The sequence below is a fragment of the Spermophilus citellus genome (assembly GCF_964194105.1).
Source record: "Spermophilus citellus genome assembly, chromosome: 9".
In the NCBI taxonomy this organism is placed as follows: Eukaryota; Metazoa; Chordata; class Mammalia; order Rodentia; family Sciuridae; genus Spermophilus; species Spermophilus citellus.
Genome location: NC_138191.1, coordinates 22,869,607 through 22,891,821, shown reverse-complemented (window position 1 = coordinate 22,891,821; position 22,215 = coordinate 22,869,607).

Sequence of the window (22,215 nt, the reverse complement as noted above, 5' to 3'; positions counted from 1 at the left end):
AAAGGGAAGCTGAGAGTTTGGGTAGAAAAAGGAGGAAAATCCATATCTGCAAAAATTTACAAACTTTTCAACGCAGGCAAAAAGCCCTGTGTCTCCTCCCTGCTCTTCCTGCCAGCAACTTGCCACCCCCATTTACATGAACCCATTCATCAAATGGCCTGGAAATGTCCACAAGCAGCCAGATCCAATCTTCCCAAACAGCAGTGAAAACCAGCCCTGCTCAGCAGCAAAGCTCAGCTCCTGTTACCCCAGGAGCAAAAGCCAAAAGGGAAATGGTACAAGGCCCAGGAACATGGCACTCCGCCTGAGTGATGATGCTTACTCAGGAACTTGCCTGAAGAGAAGACAACAACCAGGGCCACCCTGAAGCCCCTCTCAGGGGACATCACAACTAAGGACTAGTACCTGGGGTTATAGCAGGAGCCAGATTCTCTACAGGCAAAGTACCCTTGGAAAATAGAAGAGAATGAGGTAGATTCCTACCAAGATAGAAATGAGAGCAATCCATAAAATTAGGGTGGAATTGGCTGGAGGATGGTGGGGGTGAGAGACCACCCCAAGAAGGGAAGGGCATGGGGAAGCCCAGGTGCTTCACCCTGTTCAGAAAAACTAAATTTCTCTCAACTCTGTCCTCTGCAGAACTTTTCTGCTATTATTCTCGGCTGTGACTTCTTATTGCATTTTTCTTATTTCCAAGTTAACTAAGCAATTGGGTTTACTTCTTCATTTTCCCCACTCCCAATACACACACACACACACACACACACACACACACACACACACTCCACACATTCAGAAGAAAGGCCCTGGCCCTCTTCTTCCTTTTGAATAAACAGGTCCCTTTCCCTCACTTGTCATTATCCCCAGAACTGAGGGCGGTTCCCCTTACTCCTGAGACCTCCGCCTCCTCAACTCCTACCCAGGGGGGTCTTCCTACAATTGGGAACCAGGAAGTAGGGGGAGAAGGGCTGGGAAACTAGAGGCAGTGGAGGAAACCATGAGTCTAGGCTTTCCCAGAACAGCCATCCGTCGCTGCAGACAGAGCCGAATCCCAATGCTGGTGGCCGGGGCAGGAAAAGGCAGAGGGAACTGCTGTAATAAAAATCCCCATCATAAATACTCCCTCTTGGGTGTTTTACTATGTGCCAGGCACATGGCTAAGCTCCCTGTCTCATTAAGTTCTCAAAAACGGCCTTCAGGCCAGACTGTTTTCCATTTACAGGTGAAAAATCCAACTTCCAGATAGATTAAGTAGTTTGCCAAAGGCCACAAAAACCAACAAGGCCAGGATTCCGAGAAAACCTGGCTACTGGTCCCAATGACAAACTTAATGCCGCGGCTCATGGTCCCCCTCTTGTCAGCAGACAAGGCCGGGCGGTTGAGGAGGAGGGGCTGTGCAGAAAACTCAGAAAAGCTGACTCCCAATCCGTTTCCAGCTCATCACTCCCACATCTGGGTACAAGCTCCTCACTGACGTCGCTTGAAATCAACCCTGGCCTCCTTCTCTTCCACAGATTCTGGTGGCTCCCTGGGCTGGGACTCAGGACCCTTCATCATTATCTGCCTCCTACTGTCCTTTATTTCCCTGGCCAGGTTTCCTTTTACCCACTATAAAGGGGCTCATGATTGCCAGCATCTCTGTCCAAACTGTCTGATGGAGTACTAAAGATGAAAGAGAATAGGACAAAAAAACAGACAAGCCAAATTGGCATCTTGAAAAGGAAGGACTTCGGTTATTGTTGACATTAACACTTTATCTGAACAATGGAACATCCTACCCAGACGTCTCTGCCTGGGTCTGGGAGCCCAGAGTCGACTGAGAAGAGAATCAGTCAATAGTTCTGGGACTCAGAAAGAAAACAGGTACCCTAAAGAGACAACCCATTGGTACTATTTCCCCTAGAGCACGCAGGACCCCCAAGAGCTGGGCAAGAATAGGTGCAGGGGATCTCGCATGTGGCAGAAAAAAGATGAAAGGCAAAATATGGAGCAGAAAGGGAAAAATGATACTGTTTTCTACATATAAAACTTTACCCAAATGATCAAACTTTCCACGCTGTCTGAGCTGTTCAAGACAGATGCAAGAGCTGCCTGACTGCTGAGCCAGGCTGAGAAGACACATCCATAAAACATCAAAAGGGAGGTACCAGCCAGCCGCTGCTCACAACCCTCAGACCCACTCCCCAGGAGTGTTTTCCCAGAAGGCTATTTCTAGGGTCTGATGCATGAATAAGCCAGGCTTAGAAATCCTCTTGCTCCAGCAGCCCAGTCACCATAACAACATAACCATCACCCCTGGGGGTTGGGGGGTGGGTAGGGAAGACCAAGGCCCTCCTAGAAGAGTAATTTTATTTATTTATTTTTTCCAGTACTGAGGATTGAATCCAGGGTACTCTGCCACTGAGTTACATCCCCAGCTATTTTTATTTATTTATTTATTTTTTTGAGACAGGCTCACTAAGTTGCTGAGGCTGGCCTCAAACTTGTGATCCTCCTGCCTCAGCCTTCGGAGTCCCTGGGATTATAGGCATGCACACATGCCCACTGTTAATTACTTTGTGACAGACATTGTGCTACACTTGTGCATGGATGAGTGGCAATTAAGATGTGTCCCCCACCCCTGTTTCCCAAGAATGCTTTTTTTTTTACAAGTTTTATTTTTTTCTTCCTCCCTCCTTCCTCTTCTTCCTCTTGCTCCATTCCCAACCTCCTCTACTTCACTGGCCTCCCCACCCATCTGTTTATTACTTGTATCAATTGGTGCTTTATAGGTATACATAAAGTTGGAATTCATGATATATTCACACATGCACACAGTATAATTTGGCCAATCTCATTCCATAGTTCTTCCCCTTTCTCATCCCTTCCCCTCCCAATGCCCCCCCCACTCCACTGATCTCCCTTCCATTTTCATGATTTCCTTCCCCTATTGTCCCCCTTATTTTGGATTAGCTTCTGCCTATGAGAGAAAACATCAACCCTCGACTTTCTGAGCCTGGCTTATTTCACTTAGCATGATGTTCTCCAGTTCCATCCATTTACTGACAAATGTCATAATCTCATTCTTCTTTATAGCTGAGTAAAACTCCGTTGTGTATATGTACCACATTTCCTTGTCCATTCATCTGTTGACATGCATCTGGACTGGTTCCAAAACTTGGCTATTGTGACCTGCACTGCTATAAACACTGATATGCCTGTATCAATATAGTGTGCTGATTTTAGATCTTTGGGGTAAACACCAAGAAGTGGGATAGCTAGGTCATGTGGTCTAGTAAGAATTTCCCAGGAATTCTTGACTAATGGAGAGAACTAAATGGAGACACACTCACAACTAAACTCAGATCCACATTATACTTGATGCAATAACAGAGATAAAAGAAAGTGCTAGGGGAATATGGAGATGGGATGGAGGGACTCTTCACAGAAGATGTGCCATTAGTTCTGGTTCTCAAAGGATGAGGAACCATAACTCCCTGGGCAGAGCACACAGCTCCAACCTCTGCAAGATGGCAGAGCATGACCAACTAGGTTTGGTGGGAGTGTGGACACCATGGTGCCTGGAGTGATGGTGGATGCTCAAGCATTTTCTGAGCACTGGGCACGTGGCAGAAGCACCAGGAGACTGTGTTTACACTCCACTCAACTGTCCCTAATCACAGTTAGACCTGGCATAGGACAGTCATGTTGAGAAGAGTATCCTGTCTTCAACGGAATTACTCGAAAAATCACTAGGATATTTTGCCAAGTCTTTTTAAAATCAGAGAGATTTTTCTAGGATCTGAGTAAGTTAGATCGTGCACTCTCTTTCCCACCCCTAGTACTGGGGCTGTGCTAGTACTAGATCCATTGATCCCCAGATTCATGCCTCGGCCTCTGTCTGCTCCATTCTGTCCTATGGTGAAGACAGGGAAGCTGTTCCCTGCAGATGGCATCTCCCAGACTTCTAGCTAGATTTAGGCAGTGAGAAGGACTGTAGGAGAATGGAGGGCTGGAGGGATCCTGCCTCAGGCCGGGTATCCACAGCAGCTGTCCTTCCTCTGTGGTTCCCACTCCCCTTAGGCACAGATGTTCAAGTTCAACTCCCCTGATTCAAGCTCCCACAGACACATCCACATGGTTCTGGCTTCCTCCAAAAGATACCAAGCCCTAGACTCTGCTAAAATCTCACCCTTCTTCTGTCTCCCCAAGGGTTTCTGACTTCTGTGTTGCCCCACCATCTCCCATCTGGCATCTCAACTCTTCTTTCGCCACTTTCTTGAACTAAATTTCCTGTGTTATAAGTACTTAAAGTGCTCTCTCCCTTTTGTTTTGCACCCTGTTGAATAGAGACTGTATTTCAGTTATCTTTGGGTCCCCACTGTTGCTTGATACAGTGATTTTTCAGAGTGATTGCTAAGTATTCATTGGATAGACAGGTGGACATATTAAACAGATGAACGGTGGTATAGTTGGGTGGATGGAAGCATGCACAGATCCTCATGATGTAGTAGGGATGTTCTAATCTGTGAAAATAAAGGAATAAATTCGAAGAGAACTATATAGAAAGTGATTCTGAGAGATACAAAATGGCCAGAGGTTAGAATAGCTGTACTTCCATGAGCAGAACCAAAAGAGAATCATCGAACAGTTAGAAAGCACAAAAAGAGAGGGGGGCTTTGCGAGGTTTATTTCTTGTTGCATCTGAATTGAGTCACGCATTCCTCTCTCTTTCTGGATCTTTTCCTATATTGGCAGAAGGTAGGGGAAAAGGCAAGTTAGTGGCAAATAGCCTTAATTTTCATCTGGCAGACTCTCCCGTTACATTTATTATGCCTGAGTCTCTGAAGGCAATATAATGGAAGGAACCTCATCACCATTGATTCCCAGTCATGTGCCCTTAGAGAAGATGCCAAATGGCCACAGCCCTGGGCTGGAAAGAATCTGATTGGCCAGACAAATGCAGTCTGTGAGGTTCTTGGGGAATTTTCAACCATCGCATTCTCAGAATCTCACATCCTTTTTCTGATTATATTGCCTTGAATAATTAAAAACTCAGAGACCAAACCCTTCCACCGCCACTTTGTTCACCCTGCAATAAGCAATGTTATACTGAAAGATGTTCAATAAAAGAGATATTTCCATCTTAGCCACTGGCAGATGAGCATCTGAACTCCTGGCTCCATCACTTAACCTGATGATTTCCACAGCAAGTCAGCACCCTTTCCTGAGTTTAAAACTCCTCCTTGCAAGACTTTTGTGAAGATGAGGTGAGATGACGACGAAAGTGAATTGAAAACCATAAAGCTCAAAACCACAGTGTCACCTATTGGTATAATCAATCATTTTCCTACATAGATCTAACCTCACACTCTCTTTATGCACTGTAATCCAAGGATATCGTGTCTCTTCATAGCAAATGGATCTGCCTATTGACAAATCAGAATGCATACTGAGAGTCAAAGATCAAAGAGAAACAAGAAGGCACATAAGTAAAGGAACTGTCACAAATCAGATTTGCACTGATGAAAAATTTCCAAAGCTGGTGAAATGTACCTTTGTTTCCTTAACCTCCTAGCACCCTTCTCCTTATTCCCAAGGAGGAAAAAATCCTTATCTAAGATTTGCTTCAAGGACCAGTGCTCTGAACCTATCAACTTTTATTTATTCTTTCTGTTTCCCTATATCAGCTTCTTCCTCTTCAATGCTATGATCTCACCTCTTTTATGAATAAAAAGCATTAATTGTGTCCAGTCCCACCATGGTATAGTATAGCCTGGGGCAGTCCTTACTCCACCACGGAGTGCTAGCTTTCTAAAGGTTGCATATTAGCCCTGGGTCTTCAGATGATATTTCAGAGCATTTGGACAGTGAAAACTAGAAGAGAGGGCCTTCATAAAGACCCACGGATTATGCTCCCAGGAACAAATCGGACTCAAAGTAAGGGCCAAAATGGTCCTGCTGAGACTTTCCTTCATTCTGCTCTTTTTTTTTTTTTTTTTTTTTTTGGTCACAGTTCAATTCAAAGTTAGAGGCCAGAGGCATATTCACCCAGGGGATTTTCATCTCCTCCTATCTCTAGGGGCGGGGGGGGGGGGGAGAGCGGGGTGCAGAGTAGACTTTTTGTGTTGGTAACTCTTGGAATAGAAGAGATTCCCTCCCTACCCAAGACCAGTTTGCATCCAATTTCCAGGTGTTCTCCTGAGAACTAAGCATTTCCTAAAATTTCTCTGGGTTTGTGTGAGACTGGCCTCCCCAGCACCCTGGCTCTGCCCTGTTGCCTCTCTGCACCACGAGTTGGTAGGTGTTCAGAGCATAAATCTACTTTTCAGATGAGCCTCAGCAAAACATAAGGAAATAAGGAAGAGTGCAGACACCGTCTCATGCAATGCACTGCAGAACCCATTGAAATGATCAATCAATAGTTACTTATTGAGCATCAACTAGTTCTGTTTATGTTCTGCTCAGAATGCCCACCCTCCACTTCCTCTTCATAGCCCCTTTTGTGACGTCCCCCAGCCCGCCACCAACTCTTACTGAGCTCACCAAGACCACTACCATCACTGTCACCAATAATCAACAGGACAGATACTGGGGAGCTGTCCAGAATTTCAGCACTGTACATCAAACCAAGGGGAGTTGGGGTGGGGGGAGGTTAACTGCTTTCCTTTCCATCTCTTTGCCAGAAGCAGATGGGGCAGGTGGGAGGAACAAGATTATTTATTTTCTAATCTCGCCCAAAGCGATCTCTATTTTGAGGGTCAGTTCCCTCCACCCCCATCCCAAGCCCAACATTAGCTTGACTGACAGGGGCCCCCACGCCAGCACGGTTTCAAGAGGCCCTAACTAACCCTGTTTACATTGCACGAGCCTCTGCACTGCAGAACTTTCAGTTTCAGGATTTTGCAAATTTTATGAGAATTTTCAGGCAAGCTGATTTTTAGCTCCCCTTTCCCCCTCCAGCTAAAATCAAGATCTTTCATCCAGCTCTGATCTCAGAGGGACTTTTTTTCTCGGCACTTGGGACATGATTAAATAACAGGCACACGTGCACCATACCAGCCCCAAACTCTTTTATTTCCCAGATCTTTCTTCAGTGATGAAGCCTGAAATGGAAAACTACTGTGCAGAGAGACTGTAGCAGAAAGAGGAAGAGGAATAGACAATGTGCCAGCCGGACTCCTTCTGGAGAGGTGAGAAGTTTGCTCCTGAAACAAGGGCAAATTCATAGTATGTATCAAATGGAAGACTTTCCAAGGAGAACTTTGGGAAGTTCAGTGATTACCAGTTGGGGGTCCATTAATTGCACATAAAGGGGAATCAGAAAACATCTCCACTTCCATACTCTCCAGAGAGCCTGAGAGGGTGAGAAAGGGGATTGGCTGCCGTGAGCATTCTTTTCATCGTCCAGTTGACGTGATCATTAACTCTACCAATTATGGCAATATAAAGAAATCATTAAAATGCAATTATTACAGCTGTATAAGTTTATAGCTGCATAACTACATCAAAAGGCCGCCTTTGTAGGTCTTTATGTGCTCCATAAACCTGAATAAATTGCAGCAAAGAGAAAAAGATTACTTCAATATGAATCAAGAGCAAATTCTAAAGTGCTGCCCTACTCTGCAAAGACAGGAACAATGAAAAGCCTGGGTCCTTTGACACCCCTGGCCAGCTAGGTGCCTGCTAGAGTTTTATTTTTCTCTTTGCTCTAAGCCTATGTATCTCATTCTCTCATGACCTGTCTCTGGCCAAACATACAAAATTAAAACCTGCTAAGCAAGTGGAAAAATCAAAAAAGAATCAGCTCCATACATTACAGCTTATGTCTCATAGTTCTTACATTTAACCACCTATGGCTAGATAATTTTAATCGTACCCATCTTAAAATTAAATTTATAAATTAAAATCTGTAAATCCAAAAAATATAAGAGACTTGTGTAAGGTCATACAGAGGGCTGAAGAGTGTTGATCTGTCAACACTCCAGTGCTCCGCCTTTCCTGGTTGGTTTCTCTTAGTCACACCTACACACACACACTTTTTTAAAACCCTCGTCATTGCCTCTTTTGAAAGTGCCCACTGTTCCCTGCCAGGACCCGGACTGAGACATATAACTAATGAGTGCTGGGACCTGAACTAGGACCCAGATCATCAAAACCCTAGGAATCCAGGCCTGAATAATTTAGAAAATTTAATTTGCTCCAGACACAGACATGCTAATTGCCTTCACTATTTAAGTTCCATACTTCACTTGGCACTGTGCTGGGCTACTTGCTACATCCAGCACATAGACATAAGCCACTGTGTGCAGTACGTTCCCAGGACAGAGACATCCCACACCAGCACCTGGATGGACGGTGAAGGGGAGGAGTGAGAGTAAATGCATTTGGGAAATGAGGGTTGAACACCTAGAAAAGCAGATGTGCTATTTCCAAACCAGGTGGAGGAAAGCAATGGATGGGATCATCCAAAATTGCAAATGATCCCAAAACATTTCAATTTGGCTTTGACATGCATGATTAGACAACACACCATTGATTTGTTTGGGGATTTGTGCTGCTAAATGCCTACCTAATTAATGTTCATTAGACTAATAGTGAAGAGAGTTAGTGATCTTGGAGTTTACACACACTACTGCCACCTGAAAGGTGGAGACAAAGCAATATGGCCTCCAGTGGAAGTGGACTAAAAAAGGAAACAGATTGTCCATACAGGGACCACCAGAGTTCCCTGCCCACTTTTGCTTTAAGCTCACATTTTCACTCTACGATCTAAGATCATGGGTTGTGGAATGTAGTTCAGGTTGTGTTTTAGTCAGCTTTTTCGATGCTGTGACTAAAGAACCCAACCAGCACAATTAGAGAGAAGGAAGAGTTTACTTGAAGGCTCATGGTTTCAGAGGTCTTAGTCCATAGAAGGCCGGCTCCATTCCTCAGGGCTTGAGGTGAGGCTGAACATCATGGTGGGAGAGGGTGGCGGAGGAAGGCAGGTCACATCAAGGTGACCAAGAGGCAGAGAGAGAGAGAGAGAGAGAGACTCCACTCTCCAGATAGAAATATAACCCAAAGCCATGCTCTAATTCGCACCTCCTCCAGCCACACCTGACCACTTTAACTAATCCCATCATGGATTCATTGGCTGATTGGGTCAAGACTCTTACAACCCAATTATTTCTCCTCTGAACCTTCTTGCATTGTCTCAAATGTGAGCTTTCGGAGCACACTTCACATCCAAACCATAACAGGTTCCTAGAACAGCCCCTGGCCCATCCTTGCTACCCAGGACAACTGTGCACTCCTTCTTCTGAGGATCCAAATGTCTCAAGTAGTAACTTGAGTCTTCTAATTGAACCAAAGCCATGGGGCAGCAGAAAAACAAAATGAACTTGGGAATCAGAGGACTCTCGTTCCAATCCATCCATGCTAAATCTCCCTGGGGAAGCCCCTGAAGCTCAATGAATCCTATTGTTTATGCTTTAAAATAGAGAAAATGATACTCACATTGAGAGTTAAAATGAGACATTGGACCTGGCACATAAAGTATTCTCAATGAACACTGGTAAAATTGAATCATGGATGAACAAATATTTTGTAATTGTTAACATCTATATATCAGCATTATTATTATTACAGAGTTTTAGAGTTGGAATTATCTTGCCTGGTTTTCAGATAAGTTTTAGTGAATTCCAGCTATTGTAAATTAACAGTGTCCCATCTTTTGGGAGGTGGGGGAGGACAGTAACTACAGATTGAACCAAGGGGCACTCAACCACTAAGCCATATCCCCAGCCATTTTTATATTTTTATTTAGAGACAGGGTCTCCCTGAGTTGCTCAGGGCCTCGCTAAGTTGCTGAGGCTGGCTTTCAACTCACAATCATCCTGCCTCAGCCTCCTGAGCTTCTGGGATTACAGGTGTATCCCACCCCACCTGGCTCTCTATCAACCCATATTCTAAGCACTTTTTTTAACCTGGAATAATCCATTTGATCTTTGCAATTACCTTCACCAAAAAGGGACGATAATTCTCCTTGTTTTAGAGAAGAAAATTGGAGACTCAGAGAGGCCAGATAGTTATAAATATTACAGCTGAGCTTCAAATTCTGGGTCTTGATACAGAACATGTGATCTTTACTACCATGCTTTCTGGCCTCCCAAGTTACTGAGCGACAAGATAAAAACTGATATAACAAAGCATGAAGAGTTATCATGTGTGCTATCAGTGCTTTCTGACTGAAGTGACCAAAGAAGGCTTCATTGGAAGAGGTGATCTTTGAGCAGGGCCTCAGGGGACGAGAAGAAGTTGGCCCAGAGAAATGAGATGGAAAAGGGAAGGAGTAAACAAAAGCACAGAGGCGGGAAGTTGCCAGATGCATTAAAAAGATGGCACTGGAGGTTCCACTGAGGGTCATGAAGAGGCTCATGAGAGATAAGAGACAAAGCTCTCAAGTTGGGTCAGAGCAAGGCAACCCCGAATGCTAAGGTAAGCTGCATGGCTTTTTTTTTTTTCCTGGAGGGATTAAGGAGCCATTAAAAATGTTTGAGCAAGAGTTCGACAGGATCTGAATTTGTGTCTGAGGAAGAGCTAATGTGACAGTCGTGTGTAGGATGGTGTGAGGAGGAGAGACTGCCGGCAGGGAGACCATGTGTCCCAACCGTCTAATAGGCCGCTCTGCACCCACTGAGATAAATAAAGACTTGTTGACCGACTGACAGACAGGCTGATTGACACTGCCTCCAAACCATCAGCCCATCTCTATCAGAAATCCCCTCCTTCATAATCTACCCACAAGGCACCTCTGCCTCAAGTGGGCCCAGAGCTCTGAGACTGACATGATTGGAAAGAGCTAGAATGTTGCCATTTGTGAATAGGGAAGGGCTAAAAACTAGAAGATGGTCACCCCTTAAAAAAAAACGTATCCCCAAGGAGGGAGGCCAACGGCAAGAAAAACAGCCACAGTGAACTGAACATGATCCTAATTCTTTTTCGGTTTTTTTCTTTGCATTTCTCCACAGTGAGGGCGAAATGCATGGTAACTGTGTAAAATATGATGGTTTTATTTCCATCCATGAGGTTGTCAGGGAATTTGTCAATAACCTTTTATTAGACGTTAATAATTTAGAAAAGGGAGAAGCATTCCCCAGTCAAATCTAATCTCACACAAATAAATACTTTGCAGGGGAGCAGGAGCGCCACATTCATCCGGAATGAACAGGCGATTATCAAGCCTTCACACGTTGCCAGCATCTGTCAGCGGGGCCGTTCACCCTGGTTAATGGCAATTACGTTGCTTTCCTTGGGTCTGTTCTCCAAGGCTTCCCCGTATGAGTCTGTGAGGGTCTGCGAGGATCTCCTTTCTCTCTGTGTGTTCGAGTGTGCGCTGTAATTGCTACATGTAGGAAATATTCTGTAGTGCTTGATGTTCACCAGTAGGCTAATGCCCCACATTAACCTCAGAGGCCCCCTATGGTTTCATATTCAATTAAAGCCAGAACGTGTACTTGAGGGTACAGAAGCGACTTACATCTCTTGCTTTGGAAGAAGAGAGAGATATCAGCATGCAAAAGGCCCTGGCTGAGCAGACACAGTTGAGGATCTGCTTCGCAAGTTAGACATTCCCTTGTCCCATGGCTCACAATGATAACTGGACACGAGTCAGCTTTTTGCAGCACTGTACCCATCATCAGCTATCAGCCTACTGTTAAATATGAGTCGTGACAGGTGCAGACATCTATATTTGGGGGTTGGACATTGCAAAGCCATTCTTTACCTTCACAATAGAAAGTGAGCTCTAAGGAAGCTCAAGTGGAGTAGACAAGGTAACCAGGAGAGGGGTATGTTCACTAAACGATGTATCCAAGCTAATCTTCTCACTGTAAATAGTCATTGTGATGCATTTTTCCCACTGTCCTGGTCCACGGACATTCTCTCAGCACAAGCTTGGCCACAACTCTGCTTCACTGGGCAGATAAAGGTTTTCCCTCCTTAACTTCTCTTCCCCTCTCCTAACAGCATCCTCAGGTGAAGCAATTTCCCACAACCAGGCCAGATCCCTGCACAAAGCCTCGAGGATCCCACAGACCGTTGCCGCTACCCCCACAAAGTACCCAAAAGAGGGGGGCTCTGTGAGTGTAGGTAAACCAGTTCTCCAAGAGGGGAAACGAATCCTGAGTTACAGTGTTTGTCCATTTTCCTGGTGTAAAGACACCCACCATGGCCAATTTCATGCCACCAACTGTTTAACCACCAGCTTATAACATTCCTGACCATTTAACAGTCTGCGAGTGTGAGATAACTTCAGCACAGCCCTGTCAAGTCCCTAGCCCCCTGCTGCCCCTGAGGGCCTCCAGGCTTAAGCAAATGGGGGGGGGGTGCCCCCACCCACACGTGGTCCTCACACTTGCTGCTCAGCTCTGGAGTTGGTGGAACAGCCAGAACCCAACCTGCTCCTTAATCAACATCTTGTTCACAAAGTGTCACTTGCCATAAATACAGGCTTTTAACCTGTCTCCTTGGCAGCTACCTCTGGGAGTAGGGACAGGGAATTCATCATAAATTTCAGAGCTGGTAGATTTCAAAGTAGTAGAAGAGGCTCTCAGTCCATACAAACTGTGGATTGAGCATGTCTACCAAACGCCATCACAGAGGAGGGGGGACAACTCTCCAGGCTTCTTAGTGTCTGTCCGCCTGTCCTGGGTGTCCAGGCCAGACCAAAAAACAACCTGGATTCTTGTTTCCATTAAGTGCAGGAGGGAGGCTAAGGGAATATCGACCTCAAAGGCAGGCGTGGGGTGAGAGATCTGCATGGGGTCAGAGCAGGAAACCCATCAACAGTTATTAAGGGAATTACAGGAAACATTTTGTAAGCATAAAAGCTGCTGCAAGAGACTATAGAGAAAACAAGACAAAGGATTAGGGACCTGGAAACTGAGACAGGGTCAGAGACAGAAATGAAGGGGGAGGGGAGACAGAAACCGGTGGATAGAACTGGTTCCAAACCAAATTCTGCTAAGCCTAAAAAGCCCAAAATGGACATATTTCTTTATTGTTCCAAGTTCCTGGATTGCAGGCAAAGCCCATTCATCCACTGCTCCTATACCCCTACTGCAAGTCACTGTTTAATTTTTCATCCTAGCTGACAACATACCCTCCATTTTGTTCAAATTCATAGGCCCTAAGGAAGCGCTCTAACCTGAGTCTGTGGCTCTATTTAGACCAATTCCCTTCTGGAAACATTCTCCTCCCTGCTAAATGATGCTCTGCTTCCCCAGATTGATTCCAACCCTTCCCTCCTCTGGAAGACATCCTGGCTAACTGGCCTGGTTTGAGCATTTTATTTCCTCTCATTCTCTCGGCACTCAGGTGCCCAATCGGGCAAACCTTTATCCTGGTGATCTAAGAATGAGTCTGCAGTAATTTAGCAGAGTGACTGACCTTAGACAAGTCATGTCCCTTCTTGCACCTTCATTTCTTCCACTGCTGAAGGACAAAAATATACAGATGCTTTTCTTTTTTGCAACCGACATCCATCAACTCTAAGTGATGGGGCCACACAGAGAAAGACTGATGGAGGGATGTACCTGGGAGAGAAGGACAAATAGGTGGGGCAGCCAGAAGAGGACAGAGAGTGACTGATGGGGACAGCCTGACCATGACTTCTAGTTGTCCCACTATCTCCTCTTCCCCACTTTTCCATGATAACAAGGGCAGCCCAGAATAAAGCCCACATATCCCAACATATGTTGGCTACATACCCAATTTGCATTTGCCTGATTTCTTGCCTATAAGACATTTTTTTTAAAAAATGATGTGTAACAGCTTCTGGGACACAAGACAGCTGGTATGCATGCTTTCTGTCTTTTCTTTTCTATTCCTTTCTCTGCTGTCCTGCCACTTGGAATGTGGACAGGACGACTGGAGCACTAACCTCCCTCTTGGTCTATTAGGATGAGAACTACAGTGAGCCAGAAAGAGCCTACAATCTGGAAGACTTCACACAATAGTCCCTAACAGTCCCAAACAGCATCCCCCTGGACTTCTCCTGAGGGGGGACAAGACTCTCATTTAATCCAGTTATTGGGGATTTCTCTTACTTAAAGCTGAACTTGATCCTAAATAATACAAAGTGAGTCTTAAAGTTGAAGAGGAAATTCCAAGAGGTCAAGATAATCAGATGGTGGGAAGATGGGTGGAGATAGATTGGGAAGATTTGACCATGACGGCAGTGCTGCCCTCTTACTTCTCCACTACCAGAACCAGTCTCAGACAGCTACGGGTAGTTTTCAAGGTTTATGCTTTAAGTCTGTGTCCAGGAAGTCTCTCTTTTGTCCAGTCCAAAACCTCCATGATCATCTGTCCTGTCCTCAAAGCTCCTAGGGCACTTCACACTATGCATTTGGCACTTGCAAAAATACCTGGCACCCCCTTCATAGGTGCTTCCATCTCCCAATCCCAGCCAGACCCTATGCTTCCTCTGATACAATGATGGCACCCCAGGTTTTCTAAGGCAGACCCTATTTCAACTATTCATTCCAGTGCTCTCTGAACTTCAGTAACTATTTTATGTAAAGGAAAAAAAAAGAAGAAAGGATTTTGAATGTTTTCATCACAAAATGATCAATGTTTGAGAAGACAAATAGTTTTAACCTGATTTACAGCATTACACAATGTATACATGGATAAGTATGTAAACACCGCATGGTACCCCATTAATATGTATGATTTTTATGTTTTATGCATCAATTAAAGATGAATTTAACTTAGATTTTAAAAAATAAAAAACACATCAGCAAGACAATCTTTTTAATTAGGGAACCAAATTTGAGACTCAGAAACTTTAATTCGCATACCCACAGACTTACCTGGGTACTCAGTTAAAAAAAAAAAAAAAGAAAGAAATCCATTGATCATTATTTTCCCCCTTGATGGATTAAAAGTGCCTTGACAAGGACCCAAGAGCATTTAAGTGGAAGAATGATGTACAGGAAGAGAGAAGGTAATGAAGTATGACAGGTGGAAGGCAGATGATTGACAGGGGTATCATCAGGACAGGGAGAAGATGCTGGCCACAGAAGAGTGGCCAATTGACCATTAAGAAAGGGAACTTTCCTGATAATATAGATAGCCCATGTCCAGGATCCAGGGTCTTGCAGTGGGAAACTGGAAAAGACTTTCTTTAAATAACGAAAGTAAATGGTTAGACTCCCTGTGAAAGTAGTGAACTGAACACAGGCATGTGATTTCACTCCCTCCCCAAGCCTCACCAAAACCACAGCAAGAGGGTTGTTTACAAAGGGGCAGATATGCAAGTACAAGGCAAAGTGGCAAAGGAGAAAGCAGGAAGAAAACTTTGGAGCTGCAAAGTGGATGGGCAAAGCATAATGAACTTGACAAATTGGAGAACCTAAATCAGTGCTGGTAGAGAGGACAGATGACAGTCAACCTGATATACACCACAGAACCCTCAAAATACCCAGGAGTTGGCAACACCACGGGTTTCTGAAATGGAAGTAAAGTCACTAAAATAAGGAAAACAGGTTTAAAAAAAGCAGCTGGATCAACAATTGCTTCTGTGTCCCCTCCCCCTACTCGGGCACCAGGGCAGCACCCACCCCTATGCTGCAGGCTGGTCATATGCACAGGGTGGAACCCAAGGACTGAGCACCATTGAGGGAGGTTCACTTTACCAAAATGGGTAAGCCAAATGTGGGCATTTGGGGGGCTTCCCCCACATTAACAGACACAGGACAAGAGCCTCTGATGTGAACGCAGAAAATAGAGACCACAGGAAACAAAGAAGCCAGGTGGGGGGAAAAAGCCTGAAACCCAAAAAGGAAAAGACAACTTTGTAATGAGGACCCATTAGAAGGTGCCAGGAATCCATATCCTCTGCTCCATTGTCTGTTTCTTGCCTGCCTGTTCCGGGGAAGACCAGCTGTACACAGTCACGAATGCCACAAGTAGTACAGCTCTTACCCAGCAGCTGTCCAGTGGCTCCTCAACTGGGCTCTGAGTGGCCTAGGCTTCTGAGAACACCTCAAGGGCATGGTGAGGGGGAGGAGACAGGCTGCAGGCAGAACTCTAGCTCCTACCCTGTTTCACTCCACCTCCACCAAAACAGCTCTGCTTTGGGCTGTTTTTAAAATGAGGGTTCCTTGTAAAATGTTGTTTAAGAGGTAGTTTGCCTGTTTAAAAGGAGTCGGGGAGACTACAAATCACGGATCAGATCCAGGCCTATTTATGGAGATCAGGAGATGTGGGAGCCCCCTACGAGCAAAGATCCTGACCAGAGCTATAGCAATGGCTGTGCTGCAGACCCAGCAGATGTCTGGCTGTCAGACAGCAGAACAGAGGTCCCTGGCTGAGAGTGCTCTCTCTCTCTAGAGAGGCGACCTTCCAGCCTGAGGCTGGTCTGCTGCCTTCTCACTCCTGCTCATGCTCCAGGGTCCCTCCAGCCCAAGTCTGATGGCTCTGCAGCCTGCTGTACACCCTCATGCCCCTGACAAGACCTCAGCTTTGCTGTTGCCTGAATGTCAGGATGTTGGACATATTGGCTTTCTTGGAAAGGGAAAGAAGGGAGAGCCATGCTCTGTGAAAGTCACTTAGAGATGTTCTCCTTTCACATGGGCCTGAGTCCCTGAGTCTCCCTCTGCAGCTCCATTGCACCCTGGGTTCACTGCCCCAGCTGCACCCTCCTGGTGCTCCTCCTTCTCTTCCAATTTCCCTGCAGCTCTCATACCTGGAGGCCAGTGTAATGCTGCCTAAGGAATGAGGCAAGCACAGCAGCTCTTAACTAGACAATTTATTCCCAAAGCTCCTTTGGCAGAGAATTCCACCTCTCTGATCCATTCCAAAACTTCCACATCTAGCAGAGGCTCAGACCTCAGGAAAAAAAGTGCTAAAATAAAAGGCTTTCCAGTGTTTGGAATGTCCCACTCTTATTACATAGGTACCCATGCATGCAAACACAAGAACACCTTCCCTCCAGCACAGGGTCCCCTCCCAAGATGACCTGGGGCCTACCCTGCTGTCTGTTTGCAGAGGCTGAAAAAGTGACCATGCTGCCATTTAGACCTGTCCTCAGACTTCAAAGTAGAGGAGGGCAACCTCTGAGATAAAATAATGTATTTTGGGCAACATCCTCCAACCCCCAGGCAGCCCCACTGGGAAACAGGATGTCTGATGATTAAAGACTCTTGTGTATGGATACTTGACTTGCTGTCCCTGTCACTTGCTTTCCACCTCGGTTGAGCAGTACAATCTTTCTGTGCCTCCCTTGATTCTGCCTTCCAAAAAAAGGAAAAGCAACATGCATACTGTGGAAGTCAGGATAGAGCTATGGTGCAAACTCCTTGAGGACATCTGTGTGTGTGTGTGTGTGTGTGTGTGTGTGTGTGTGTGTGTGTGTGTCTTATTCATGGTTATGTCCCCAATGCCTGGCACAAAATAGATGTCCAATACCTATTGATCAAATGAATGAAGCAAGCTTTGCGCTATGGTTTGAATTTATGCGTCCTTCTAAAAGTCACATGTTGGGATCAAATACCCAGTGTGTTAATATGAAAAGGTAAAAACTTAGGGGAAATGATTTAGTCATGATCACTCCAGCCTAGTGAATGAGATTAGTGTCCCTTATAAAAGAGGTTGCAGGGAGTATCCTAATCCTTTTTTGCCCCTTCTCCCACGTGAGAATGCAACAAGAAGGCACAAGTCCTCACCAGTCACCAAACTGGCTAGCACCTTGATCTTGGAACGTCTCAGTCTTCAGAACCATAAGAAATAAGTTTCTATTATTTATAAGTTACCTAACCTGTGGTGTTTTGTTATAGCAGCAAGAGTGAACTCAATCTCTTTTTTCCTCTCTTCCTGAAAGCCTTCTCCATGCGAGGCCTGGCCCACTCAGAGTGAAACCCAAGTCATTGAACAGGCTGTTTCAAGGACAGAGAATCCTGAAATCTAAGCAGGGCAGGGAGGGAGAGCAGAGAGCTCTGACAAGACCCCCTTAGGCTTCTGTGATGAATGCCTACCCCAATGCAGCTCTTTTTAAGTCCCAGGACTAGTTGCTAAGGATGAAGAACAATCTGGTGGTTTAGAAATGAAATAAAATGACCAGAATCTTCTAGACAGTTCCAGAGGGAACTGAAGCAGGAGAATCTAAAACTTTCTCATAAATCATCCTCAGCCTCAGGGTGTGTAACCTCCAAACTGGAATCTGCCATTGGTCTCCATAGACCCCTATTTCCCTCAGCCACTTCACCAAGCAGCTGAGCACTGTGAAGGTAACTCCAAAGACACTGAGCGAGAGAGAAGAAGGAAAAGCCCCCAGACACCTACAGAGAGCTCTGGGGACACAGAAGTAGCAACCTTTGTTACTAGTGAGGGACATTGGCTCTTCCTAGCTCCCTTCTCCTGGGTCCCATCATGGGGGCCAGCTTACTCAGGGAGCAGTTCTCTGCATCTCCTTTCTAGACCACCTGGCAGAACTCCTCGTGAGCTGCACCCTATCCCTTGGGTCCACACTGCACTGGAAAGATCTCACAGAATGAGGCACAGAAACTCTGTGCAGTTCATGGAGTGCCCTGGACTCTCACAACCTCACCTTGCTTTTCTTTTTAACTTAAACAAGATAAAGTAGTTTGATTTTTATCAAATTCCTGGAGTTTGACTTATAGTAATGATGATTTTTTAAAAACTATCCCAATAAGGACAAAAGACAGTATTCCTTGGTAACTGGCAGGGCAGCGTGGAAGGGACTGGAAGGAAGTTATGGAGGTGGTCACATGGAGGAGTGGCAGTGGGTACAATGCAGAGGGAGAGAGAGCTACCAGGGACCACCTTTCCTAAGAATGTGCAGTATTTTTAAAGTAGCACAAAACTTAAAATGCTCCTTCATGTCTTTCATCTCCCTGCAGAGCCAGAAAGTCACCCTTCCAACTCGCACCAAATGTTCTAAAGTTATGAGACTTCTCTGTCTTGTGAGTCTGCATGATCCTGGGAGAAGCCTCACCTTAAACCAGGACCAGCCAACACCAAGATTACCAGCTAACACTTAAGCAGATATGTCAGCATTTAGCAGCTTAGTACACAGGATAGAGATGACATCAGAAGAAAAGAAATGCATGCAGGTGTGAAAGATCACAAGACACAAGCTGCCTCCTTCAGAAGTTTAGCAGCACCCAGCATGTCACCTTTGGAGGATGCCATTCTTCCCTTCCATCCATTCTCTACACACAGCCAACAGCTAACATCATACTAGTGGAGAAAAGATGAAAGTGTTCTCTGTCTTTAAGATTAGAACATAACAAGGATGCCCACTTTCACCACATTTATTCAACATAATCCTGGAAGCCCTAGCCAAAGCAATCAGGCAAGAGAAAGAAATCAAGGACATCCAGATCAGAAAGAAGCAGATCAAATTGTCACTGTTTGCAGTTTACATGATTTTACGTAAACTCTAAAAACTCCACACACATAGACACACACACAAAAAAAACCTATTAGAACTAATAAATGAATTCAGCAAAGTTGCAGGATAAAAAATCAATATACAAAAATTAGTAGCATTGTTATATGCCAACAGCAAATAATTGCAAAAGCAACCCTCCTTCCAATAAATACAAAGCAACAAAATCCTTGTAAAAAAATTAACCAAGGAGTTGAAAGATCTCTACATTCTCTACACACACACTTACTAGGGTCTGCTCACTCTACCAGGCTTTGGGAAGACAGATATGGAAAGATCTGTCCCTGCCCTCAGAAAGCCCATGACCAAGGAGGGGAAGGGTACCACCTAAGCCTCAATCAAATGCAAGAACACAGTCAGTGCAAGAGGCTGTGGGAGCACAGAGCAAAGAAAGGATGAATTTTTAATGAAGAATCCAGGAACTTCTTTGAAGAGATGACATTTGAGCTGAAACTTGAGGGAAGAGAAAGTTTTGCATGATATTGTGGATGGAGGGCAGAGGAGCAAAGGGACATTCAAAAAGGACAAATAGGTTTCCTAGGGTTACCATATCAAATTATGTTAAACTGAGTGGCTTAACACAATAGAAATTTATTCCCCCACATTCCAGGGAGCCAGAAGTTCAAAGTCAAGATGTCCTTCTGGAGGTTCAGAAGAATGTCCTGATGCCCCTTGCTTGGCTGCCAGTGGCTGCTGGCAATCTTTGCTGCTCCTCAGCCTGTATACTCATCACTGCAACCGCAGCCTCTTCCTTCACACCACCTTCTTGTCTGTGTGACTCTCGGTGTCCTCTTCTTATTAGGACACTTCTTATTAGGTCCATGCTAAATCCAAGAGGATTTAATCTTGAGATCCTTAACTAAGTATGCCTGCACACATCCTATTTCTAAATAAAGTCACATTCTGAGGTTCCAGATGGATGTGCATTGTGTGGGCCACATTTAACCTGCAGGGGGTGAATACATATAGGAGAAATGGCTTGACTTCTGATGTGGTACATCATATTCAATGATTCAAATATCTGCTCCATCCACTTGGGCAACGTGGGCCTATTGCTAGATCTCAACTGGACATGGACTCAAAACTCTGATGATTCAGACTCCAAATCTCAATGCTCCCCTTTTGAGGGGTGACTTGTGAATACCATCTTCTGGTGAAGAGGAGACGGATGTCCAAGCCTTAAACAAGCCAGTGAATTAAAATTACTCCTTAGTCCTCAGGGTTCTGTTCATTCAAAGTTCAAACTTCCATTTCAGCATTTCTCAGAGTTTGCTAAGAAAACAAGCAGTGCTCTCTCCTCCCCTCCCTTCTCGCCTTACAACTGGGTACAGTGTGTTCTGAACAGAAAGGAGGCTTCAGTGAGGTATGAAATGAAACAAATCCGCAGGCAAACAGCAAAGAAAGCTGGTGTATTTTTAATATGCAGGCACCATTTCGAGGATTGTAGAGAAAGTTTTGCCGCTTCATATTGAAAAACCACTGCCCTGGAAAGGCAGCCAGAGGTGGGGGGAAGAAATATACAGCTCTCTCCCTCGCACAGCCACTTCTTAAAGGCGCAATTGATTAAAGAGAAAGTGTAGGGAACCAACTGTTCACACTTGCCAAATATTTCTGAAGGTTTCAAAACCAGTCAAGGTGGTGGATTTCTTTCTTTTTTTTTTTTTTCTTCATAGTGTCTACAAAATCTGTCACCTCAACACCCAGTGTTCAAACGGGGCAGTGTCTTGAGAAATGACTTTGTTCTCTGAATCACTCACAGCACTGGCCTGACATTGCTTCTATTTTCTGCACCAGTGTGAAACTTGATGCAAAAATAGCTGCCAGGAGCCAGGAAGAGTGGCCTTCACCCTCTGAGGTTGTCATCCTCAGCTACCCCTTCACTGTTCCCCCTGCTCCCCCACCCCCCGCCCTGTGCCTAGCAGCAGTCCAAGGCCTCATCAACTCTTGGTTGAAACACATAAGCTAGAATGACTGACTCCATAGGGCTAAGGAGGAAGGGGCAGAGCCTCAGCACCCCAGGTTTGGGAGTGACTTTATGACTGTCTACAAGGGTGTCTTCTCTCTATAGATGAGGAAACTCAACAGAGATGCCAGCAACCAGCTCAGGGCTAATGAGCAACTACCATTTGCTTTTGCTCTTCAGCATCTCAGTTCCTCCTTTGGGAAGTTCCCCACATTAGGAGCCTTCATAAGGACTGAAGCCCATCTTCCATAGCAGAAGCTGAAAAGATCAGATAATCACTGCCTATGCCTCCTGCAGCCAGGGCCTAGCACTTGAGCTGATCTCTTGCCAACCAAACACTCCCGTCCCGCGTTATGATTGGGAAATAGTAACTCAATGAAAAAGTGTACAGGAAGATTTTACCCCCAGAGTCATGGTTTTAGATATTATTCCTCACTGTAAAAATCCCGATTTGATGAACTACCCCATGTCTTTTTAATCCATCTTTTCTTTTTCTCCTTAACTTATCCACAGTCTCTTTCTGTTACTCATAAATAAAAACCTTGGCTGAGCCAAAAAAAATGCTACCAAGAGTTGGGCAGAAACATACCCTCCAGAAATTGGCAGGAATCTGGAATGATTTGTTTGGCAAGGTTAGGGCTGAATGCAGTGAAAATTCAGTTAGGAGTAAGAGCTGTCACTCTGCCAAAACACGTGACATATCATGATTATGTTTTTACCTATAGTCACCTGGAATGCAGTACCTACTGAAATCACGGTTTAGGGCAGGAAGCAGTCGCCACCATAGAACAATATAAAAAAAGGATGAGAA